Here is a 10,792-nt window from a genome sequence, read left to right as displayed (position 1 = left end):
CCAAATTCTTCCTCATCCTTATCTAGCAGTTCATGAAAAGTAGGTTGCATTAAAAACCATAAAGGAACTACAAATCTCTTTTTCTCTTGCTCACCAACATAAACCGTTAAACAACCTTTTGGGATATCCATAGATTTTGTTGTGCTACTTCCATTTGAGAATGACCGTTTAAGAATTTTCTTTGCTTGAGAGACGTGGGGCATAAGGATGGCCATTTTATAAGTAGGGTGTTGTTTGTTAACGTCCAAAGGCTTACGGTGAATGAAAATTATCAAAGCACGACTTCTTGTGGAAAAGATGTGAATCTTTGGTTGTTTATTTATATTGAATGGTTTATATATCCATATGATGTATGGGAAATTAGATGACGAATGGTGAGATATGGTGGAAATGGGATCAATACCACATGCCTTTGTCTTTCCTGTTGTAAAAAAGAAGAAAAAACATAATTAATTTATGAATCTAAAGGCCAATATTGGATCACAAATATTTCAAGGATTGGTTGGTCCATTGAAATACAAAAACCATGTGATGATGCCTATACTAAGGTTTCCTATTCAATGTGATGAATTATATCCATATGCATAATACATCATAGGCCACATTTGTTGTAACAAAACATGTGATGATGCCTATACTAAGGTTTCCTATTCAATGTGATGAAATATATCCATATGCATATTACATGATAGGCCACATCTGTTGTAAGAAAACCCCCCAATGAGTTTTGATAGAACTATGGGTTTGTTAGGAAGCAGAGCCACACTCCCATTAATATCACATGGGTGCATGATGTTTGTAGTGTTCTTCATCATTTACCTTCTGTAGAGAATAATGGCCATACATGTTATCCTCTTTGTTTAATTCTTTTGGTATACAAGTACATTTTTAAGCCATTATACTATCTTTGAATATATGGTTGTGATATGTAAGATCATACTTTCCTCCATGTTCAAGAACAAAGCACATGATACTACCATTCTGTCATGATGTCACTATCTATAGTTTAATTGCCTTTTTATCATCTATTATACATTTGGAGCTTCAATCAACCATTATATAAAGCATTGGATAAGCAAAGCACCAGCACACTTTCCTCACACTTTCCTCTGTAATTCATCCACAACATGTTTTAACAAAGAAAATACTCTCACATTGTTTTACTTCCTTCAGCAACCTTCAGAAAAATGGGTATTCGTATCCCTCGGATCGTTCAAGCAAAACAAATTCTCTGAAGGCCTTTGTCAAGTGGCAGTCGCACATCAATAATGGATCTTCCAAAAGGCTATTTTGCAGTTTATGTTGGGCAGCACGAAAAGAAGCACTTTGTGGTTCCTGTATCGCTGTTAAGCCAAACTTCATTTCAAGACTTATTACATCAAGGAGAGGAAGAGTATGGATATAACCATCCAATGGGTGACCTAACAATCCCATGTAGTGAGCACATATTCTTTGATCTCTCTAGTGCGGGCGCATTATGAATTCAATTTATTGCATTGAATTTGTAAATAGTTTCTTTTGTAAAGTACTGATCACTAACCTTTTTGCAACATGTGACACCACATCAGTTGTCCGGGTTGTTTTGAAACTCAAATTCAGACTTCATTCGAATCCACTATGTATTGATTAATTACATAATCTAGAATTGACTGACAAACAAAATTCAATGTAAATAGTTTTCTCAAGAAAAGTTTGACTCAATTTGAAGATTGCTTGTAGACTGATATAAGCATCGTATACGTATTTCCTCCTTGGGTTCCTAAGCTAGAATAAGCTTATGCTTTGACCGATACGCACAATTCAAAGATCAAGCATTACTGTCATTATCTCTCTCCTGTTCCTAAAACTCCAAGAGCATAACCATGAATAAAACATAATATTTGTACCACTCTTGTTTCATGTTTGGTTGTAATATTATTATCAATGAATTACACAATTATGTTATGATAAGTAAAATGTACAAATTTCTTTATAGGACTCGATGTCTGTCCTTAACAAGATCATTGCGTACATATATGAAATATAAGAAATATATATACATGTTTAAACATTATTATAAGAATATATATATATATATATATATATATATATACCATCTTATAAAGAATACATAATAATGTCTTAAGTATAAATTTTAAAGCCTAAAGTACAAACAGTTAAGCATATTATCTTAAAAAACAAGGAAGACAAATCTGGACCTTTGAATCTAAAATGAAGGGTGTGGATTGTAATTTTGGCAATCCAAGTGAAATGGTTTCGACCAATGAGAATTGGTTTTCCCGGACACTCACACAGATCACCATCCTAGATACCTTTTCCTTCGTTCACCCTTTTCATTTCAAAATTTGAATACTCAATTTTTCTCTATAGAAACCTGGAAACCCTAGCTACCATCTCCACAACCAGAACTTCTCCTTTTTTCTTCACTTACCGGTGCCCCATTACCACAATCATCACATACACCTCCTTCACCATGACGACCACGCTCATCGATTTCTGGTAGCCACCCTCCAAACAAGATTTCACATAAGTTTTTGCTCACCTAGATATAAAAGGCTAAAATGATACCATTGCCTTCACTTCTAGCTTGAGACAGCCGTTCCGTCTCTTCCTGGAAACCCTATCCCCTCATTTTCTATCTTTCAAGATGCCTATCGGTCTCCTTCATTTCCCATGACATGCCACATAATGTCGCCATTTAGCACCTAACAACCCACAGCAGGATGGTGGTGTCACTTTGAAGCATTCGACTACTCTTAAAAGCGATCCTTCAAGCAGCCATGGTCCATCAACCTTCGTTGAAATCCAAGAAAACCTCATCCTCCATCGGCCACTGCCGAACTATGGTTACAACTCATCCACGATGCCTTTCTCAGATCTTATACTCGAGATTGGAGCCAGAAATCCCAAAGGTCAAAAAGTTTTCCATATCTTTCGTTTCTTTTTATAATTGAACCCTCAAATGTTTAAAAAAAAACTTATTTCGTTATGTTTGGAAGGTTTACCTATTCAAATAGAAGAAAGTTATGCTTCTGGTCAGATGGGAAAGAGGAAGAGTGTAAGAAACATGTTTTTATCTTTGATTTATTTTATTATATTTTTTTGAGCGACACATATTTCATGATTAGTGGAGCTTCATGTATATTTTATTTTTTGTGTGAAGGTTCAAAAACAAAGGAAAAAGGTTGGAAAATAGATGTATCTATCTTTCAAATTCCATTTTGGGTTTCTCCTACAAGAATAGGTTTGCTTCGATTTTGGTTCTTTCTGCTCTCTAACCATTAATATAATTTCAAAGACATCTTGTGACTTTGAATTGTTTTGGTGCTTCAAACTTTTATGATCAATTTATTTTTTACAATGACCTGTTTTTTCGTCTGTTAGATCTGGGATTGAAGTGATCATTCTGGCAGGCACCACTTGAAATGCCTTTTAGTGATTGTGTTTCATGGTAACTTTTTGAAGTTAATATATTTCATTGTGTAATCTAGATGAGCCTTGAAACTGATAATATAATTCTTTTACACAACAAACACTTAATTTCCTTTGTTTGAATCTATCGCTTTTAATTTTGGTTTTTTTGTTCTTATTTTTTAACATATTATCCTTTTAATATTTATATAGAAGAAATCGGCAAAGTAGGCGTAAGCTCAAAAGCAAAAAAGAGAGGGTTAAACAAAAGAAAAATGAAGCACTCTCTTAAACGAAGCAATGACAACATAGTGAGCTTGCTAAAGGTGATAAAGATACTGGTATGGTTTTGTTTTTATCCTATATTGAGAGAGAGAGAGAGAGAGAGAGAGAGAGAGAGAGAGAGAGAGAGAGAGAGAGAGAGAGAGAGAGAGAGAGAGAGAGAGAGAGAGATCATATTGTTGAATTTGCACGTTTCCATCAGAAAAGAGTTTGCAGCTTTTCCTTTGAGCTACAATAAGTTCCCTAATCAAATACTATTCACACATAATCAATAATTATTGTTTACTTTTATATTATATTTTAAAATAGACCGATAAAAGGGTTTGGTGTATGAAAGATTTTATTTTATAAAATCAATATATATCATCACAACGGTAAAGATTATTTAATTCCAAATTTGATTTATGAGTTGTTTTCATACAAAATCGATATCTACCATCATAAATGTATGATGGTAAGGATTATAAACGTCCAAAGAAATATTATATTTATTCAATTTTAGTCATTCAGTTTAATTTTGTTACTTTTAGTCCTTCAATTCAATTTAATTATATGTATTATATATTACATTTTAAGGAAAAAATGTTAAAAATTACCACCAAACTAAGGATTATAAACGTCCAAAGAAATATTATATTTATTCAATTTTAGTCATTCAGTTTAATTTTGTTACTTTTAGTCCTTCAATTCAATTTAATTATATGTATTATATATTACATTTTAAGGAAAAAATGTTAAAAATTACCACCAAACTATTTTATTTGCCACCTTTTTTACTTATTTTGTCCATTTTTAGATAATAATATTCCTAAAATTGTCTTAGTTTAGGTAAGGAAACTATTTATGGAAACAAAATTATTCTTTCTTAATGATAATTACAAACAATAATTTATTTTTAACCCCAAAACATTATCACACATCATTTTTAACTCAACAAAATCATATATTGTTTTCAACCCAAACGATTCACTAAAGTATAATTAATTATCGAAGCGAAGTTATATGACGATGAAAGTGAACACTATAGGGAAACAATTAATAACAAAAATTATTCGTTGTCCATCAAAAAGAAATAATCACCGATTAGAAACTACTACCATAAAAATACTTATCGTCTTCTAAATGTTACATAAATCAGTAATTTATCGGTTATAAATGGCTCTCCAAGTCCAACACAATACACCCAAAACCGAAAACCATAAATAATAAGCCTTAAGCACCCTACCTTAAACCCATAACACAAAACATGAAGTAATTCTATTCGTAAATAGAAATACAAAGTTTACATATTTGATAGATGTATTTGAAAGAGAAGTTATATTTGCTGATATGTTAGGTTATCTGAAATATAATCTATTTATGAACAAAAACTATTCTACATAAATACATGGTTAAAGTGTGACCGCTCAAAAACTTAGTAAGCCAACAAAATTATTTTACAATAAAAAATAAAGGACACTCGAAAGGAAACTATTCAGCTGACATAGCTACACACTTAGAAAGAAGCTATTCGCCGAAAACAACCATCCTACACATAACAATCTGCCAAAAAACGAACTATCCGATGCAAAAAGGAAATTAATCGCCGCTTAGAAACGATTTGTCGAATGAAATTATCTGATGTCGATGCATTGCGCGGGTACCCTACTAGTATATATATATATATATATATATATATATATATATATATATATATATATATATATATATATATATATATATATATATATATATATATTTCTCCTTTCAATGGGTACTATTTTTTCTAGAAGAAATTGCTTTCCAAAGGGAACAACTTTTTGTAGTTGCATGAATATATTGTTTAAGAACCCAATTTTTTTATTTATTTAGTCAAGGAACAAAACTATGTTCGACATATATATATATATATATATATATATATATATATATATATATATATATATATATATATATATATATATATATATATATATATATATATATATATATATATATATATATATATAGAGGTAAGTTCAATTGAGAAAATAAAAAATGTTGAGAATAGAAGAATCATTCCCAGTCAATCATTTACTTTTGTCGCAAAAGGCTCTAACGTACCGACTAAAATGGGAAAAGAATGCACATCTGTTTTCCAAAAAAATATGTTTCGTTAAACTATGTTAATTATTACCTTAATATATACAAAAACATAGTTTTTTTTTTTTGTTTTTTTTTTATTTTAAGTTACTATTTGTATCGAAAAATAATTTTAAATATATCAAAATTCATAATTTTTTATTCTCTATAATTAGAGATCCATATTGATATAGTTTTAAGATAAAATAATTTTTTTTATAGTTTCATCTTCAGATTTTTACTACAGTACATTCGTTTTTCACTTATGAATAAAAAATATGATTATGAATATAACATATAATAAACGTAGTATATATTCATATTTAAATATTTGATGATGAACTCACTTGTAAATATTACATAGTATATTCACTTGTGAATATTAGATGGTATATTCACTTATGAATATTAGATGATATTTTCATATGTGAATATAAGATCGTATATTCACTTGTGAATAATAGTTGATATATTCATATGTGAATATTGCACAATATATCCACATATGAATATTTATAAGGTGTTTTCACAAATATATATAATTTATATATGTTATTCACATATGAATAACATACAGACTTGCATATTTGTTTTATATTTTAATAATAATATACTGATTGAGGTGAGAAAACATATTCATATGTGAATATAACATGGTAATTTAGTTTGTGCATTTCATCAAATAGTTATAGTGTATACAAGTTAACTTTTTTAAAAATATTAAAAATATGATACTTTGACTATTTAAATCTTACAAAATAGCATATTGATAGAGAATTATATGAAAATTTTCAAACAAAAAATATGATACTTTGACTATTTAAATCTTACAAAATAGCATATTGATAGAGAATTATATGAAAATTTTCAAACAAAAAATATGATACTTTGACTATTTAAATCTTACAAAATAGCAGATTGATAGAGAATTATATGAAAATTTTCAAACAAAAAATGATTTGGTCTTTCTCTAACCTTTATTTCGATTTTTATTTGATGAACAATGTAGAATGAATGATATGAATTGAATTTTTTGTTGATTATCGATGATGTTGATCTAATGATGTTTGGAGTATAATTAATCGTTGATGTTAAAGATATGCTCGTATTCAAGTAGAATTGAAGGTTGGATTGAAAAAACAAAAAACGAATTTTTGTTGTCAACTGTTGAATGAATGGTGTTGATAAACGTGTTATTGACGAAGATCAATTATTGATTAACACAAGATGACGTTGACCGGTGATTTAGTTGAAGAAATCTGGATGATTGTTGAATGTTGAAGGAAAAATTTGGATGATGAATGATCTATTGGAATGAATTTCAACTGTTATCTAACTTTCTACACTTACGTATTTGTGATTGAAGGCTATTATATAACATTTTTCAAGTTTGTCATCGTGTCCTTTATGTTTAGAGGTTAATTAAATGATTGGCTGAGAATTATTACCTCGTTCTCAATATTTTTTCAATTGAACCATCCTATATAAATATACATATATATATATATATATATATATATATATATATATATATATATATATATATATATATATATATATATATATATATATATATATATATATCACAAGGCCATGTACCCAAGTATTGTTCAGCACTCCATTTGACTAACAAGTATGTGATCCGTAATAAAAAGTAGCACTAGTCATAGAGCTAAATTACTAGAATCTATAACTATGTGCAAAAGTTTGGATCTACAAGAAAAGTTTTAAGATAAGCATTCTCCAGAGCTAGTACTGGGAAAGGGGAGATACCGAAAATTCCACATTTATCATCAAAACAAATTTTACATATGTGGGTCCTTAATTATTTATGATTAAAACAAGCCAAAACTCTTCATCTGATTCATTAAATTTGTCCTATGTTGCTTTTTGCAAGAATAATCTTGCCCGATAAGAAACTCTTGTATATTTGTACTAAATCTGTTTGCATTCCTCCACTAATAATTGTTGCAGATATTATAGTTATCTTCCGATGAAATCAAGTTATAAACCTCCGAGCTCCATAGGCATCAGGTTGATTTTATGTTTTTCTTTAAACAAAAAAATGCATTATGAAAGATATATATATATATATAAACATTAGAGGGTACAAAACAGGAAAAAAAATAGAACATAAAATGAAACAGAACATGCAGTGTTTTACGTTGAAGTAAGCCTAGTGTTGTGTACTTCATATTTAAATAAATATTTCCTAAACTGAATACAAATATTTATCTCTTGTATAAACTACACTCTCATTCTCATGTATTACTATGTTTACTATTTATTACTTTTTATGATTAGTCTCATTCTCATGTACTACTATGTTTATTATTTATTAACTTTTATGGCCGGCATACTTTGTAGGTGATGTTTCTGTTAGAAATCAGATACGTATGGCTCAAAATACACCCAGATAGAAAAGAAAGAATGAAGATAGACACACTTAGTTTTGGTACTTTTTTCGTGTTGTGGTGAAGATCGAAACGGGTCAAGAAGCATCAAGATTACGGGGGGTAATGTTGGGTAATCTTGATGGATTAAGTTGTTCATGGGTACGGATTCGAATGGGTCGCTCTAGTTTCCTTATCCACAATGGTAGACTTGTATACACATCCTCCATTTACAAGCGAAAAGTCTTCCATTTACTATTTGATAATATAGGTCTCATCATGTGCAGTTTATACCTACGCTTGATGGAGGATGTGTATACAAGTCTACCATTGTGGATAAGGAAACTAGAGCGACCCATTCGAATCCGTACCCATGAACAACTTAACCCATCAAGATTACCCAACATTCCCCCCCCCCCCCCCCCCCCCCCCCCCCCGGTAATCTTGATACTTCTTGACCCATTTCGATCTTCACCACAACAAAGTCGGTTCTTGCTCTTGTTGCATGCTTCTTCTTTCTTTCTTGCTAACATACAACACACTTCTACTCCTGCTACTTTCTTCTGATCAAGAGAGTAACCAACCTGCTACTTGCTTAGTTGCTTCATTCTTTCTTTTGATCACCCTTACTGCTTGCTTTCTTTCTTGTCTGCTACGTGCTACAAGACTACATGCTTACTATCTTGCTTGCAACCGGCCTCTCCTGCTTGTTAATTACTTTCTTACCTGCTAACAAACAACAAAAATTGTTGCTGCATCTTTCTTCTGATTAACAAACATGATCGGACTTGTTGCTTGCTTTCATTCTTTCTTCTTTCTTCTTTATTTCTTTCTTTCTATCTTTCTTCTTTCTTTCTTTCTTTCTTTCTTTCTTTCTTTCTTTCTTCTCTTTTTCTTCTTTCTTTCTTTCTTTCTTTCTTTCTTTTTTTCTTTCATTCTAATTTGCTGTTGTGCAATCTTTCTTCATGCTTACTGCTTACTTTCTTGCTACAGATTTGATCCTCCTATCACCAAACTTCTTGCTTTCATTCTCTCTTTCTTGCTGAGAACCAGGTGTGAACCTGGGTGCTCTGATACCAATTGTCGGAACATTCTCTACACAAGATCAAACATGCACTAATACTCACAGTAAAATAAGGAACATGCAATCTGAAGATAGGACAATTTTCTGTGTATTACTCATTCATGAAAACCGAAAATACAAACCTACACGTCCTACACCCTAGAAGATAAACCCTACTCTATTTATAATAATAAACATGCTATGAAAAAGGAGAATTATCAGTTAAAATCACAAAGATAGGACTACTAAGTCCAAGTTTATTGAAGCTCCACCAAACCAGGTCTTTCATTAGACCAAGTCCTGATGGGTTAAATGTCATATCAGATTCCGATTTTGACCTCAACCAACTATCTGGTATGGGCAGTCAAAGTAAAGTCTATCATGGATGCACATGGAATATGGGAGACTGTTGAAGCAAAGACATCCGGTGGAGAATCGGATCCAAAGAAGAAGAAACAAGCTCTTGCTTTCTTGTTTCAAGCAATACCAGAAGAGATAGTGTTGCAAATGTCCGATTACACCGATCCAAAAAGGGTTTGGGAAGGATTAAAAACTCGGTATTTGGGTGTGGATCGGGTAAGAACGGCTCAATTAGCAACATTGAAGAGGGAACTAGAAAGCTTGCGTACGAAGGAGGGAGAAACCATTGATGATTTTGCAGCCAAGTTGAGTGGTTTAGCTTCGAAAGCACGGAGTCTCGGACATGAACTTGAAGAAGTTGACTTGGTGAAAAGGTTACTTGATTCTATGCCCAAGTCCTTTCAACAAATTGTGGCATCGATTGAACAATGCTTTGAGTTGGATACGATGTTTTTTGATGAAGCCATCGGTAGACTAAAGGCATATGAGGAGCGCATCAAAGGATCCGAGAAGGTGGAGGACGTTCATGGTGGGTTGTTGTTGTCAAGAGAAGAAAAGTCGGATGGTTGTATGCATTGTGGCAGTGGCGGTTCGCATCGGGACGGATTTGGACGTGGCCGGGGAAGAGGTCGTGGGTCCGGGAGGAGCCAAGATGGTAAGGAACGTGTTCGGGACAAGAGTCACGTAAAATGCTACAAATGTGGTGAATTCGATCATTACAACAACGAATGTCCAAAGTGGAAAAAAGAAGCAAACTTGATCATCGAGGAGGAGCCGACATTGCTGTGATCTAGTGGGATGAAAAAAACAAACTGATTAACGGGGTGATTGTTGGTTTGTTAATCAGTTTGGTAGTCACAATTTTACATGCATGGCTGAAACTTTGGTTATAATAAGTATTTATTATCTTATATTTTATTAGCTTAGTATATAGAATTGTTTTTCTTTGTTTGACCAATTCCATGGACTTTGGAGCACATGGGAAGAATGGTTCAGTAGGTGGTACGAGTCTTTAGGCTCTTTTCTTCATGGGGGGGGGGGGGGGGGGGGGGGGGGCGTTGATGGAGGGCAAAGTGGGCAGCTGCACAGGGCCCAATTTTTTTCATTATATATTTTTTTTTTTAAAAAAATTATCATAAAGATAAGGATCATTTTTTTGTTGTTCGTGCTTTGAGAATTGTTT

General features: G+C 31.9%; 1 long non-coding RNA gene across 3 annotated transcripts; it reads left to right on the top strand.

Annotated features, from left to right (window-relative positions):
- The first annotated feature begins 2,345 nt into the window (after positions 1-2,345).
- LOC145012371 (uncharacterized) lies at positions 2,346-8,281 on the top strand. 3 transcript variants are annotated; one of them, XR_013664466.1, is made up of 6 exons: positions 2,346-3,058; positions 3,164-3,244; positions 3,385-3,451; positions 3,625-3,752; positions 7,768-7,827; positions 8,161-8,281. It is a non-coding gene; the product is annotated as an uncharacterized LOC145012371 (long non-coding RNA). The 3 variants fall into 3 exon arrangements; XR_013664467.1 differs by lacking the exons at positions 7,768-7,827; positions 8,161-8,281 and having other exon boundaries at positions 2,346-2,912; positions 3,000-3,058; positions 3,625-4,007; XR_013664465.1 differs by lacking the exons at positions 7,768-7,827; positions 8,161-8,281 and having other exon boundaries at positions 3,625-4,007.
- The last annotated feature ends 2,511 nt before the right edge of the window (positions 8,282-10,792 follow it).

This window comes from Lactuca saligna, chromosome 8 (assembly GCF_052625555.1).
Source record: "Lactuca saligna cultivar CGN05327 chromosome 8, ASM5262555v1, whole genome shotgun sequence".
Classification (NCBI taxonomy): Eukaryota; Viridiplantae; Streptophyta; class Magnoliopsida; order Asterales; family Asteraceae; genus Lactuca; species Lactuca saligna.
This window is presented reverse-complemented; position numbering and strand designations above follow the sequence as displayed.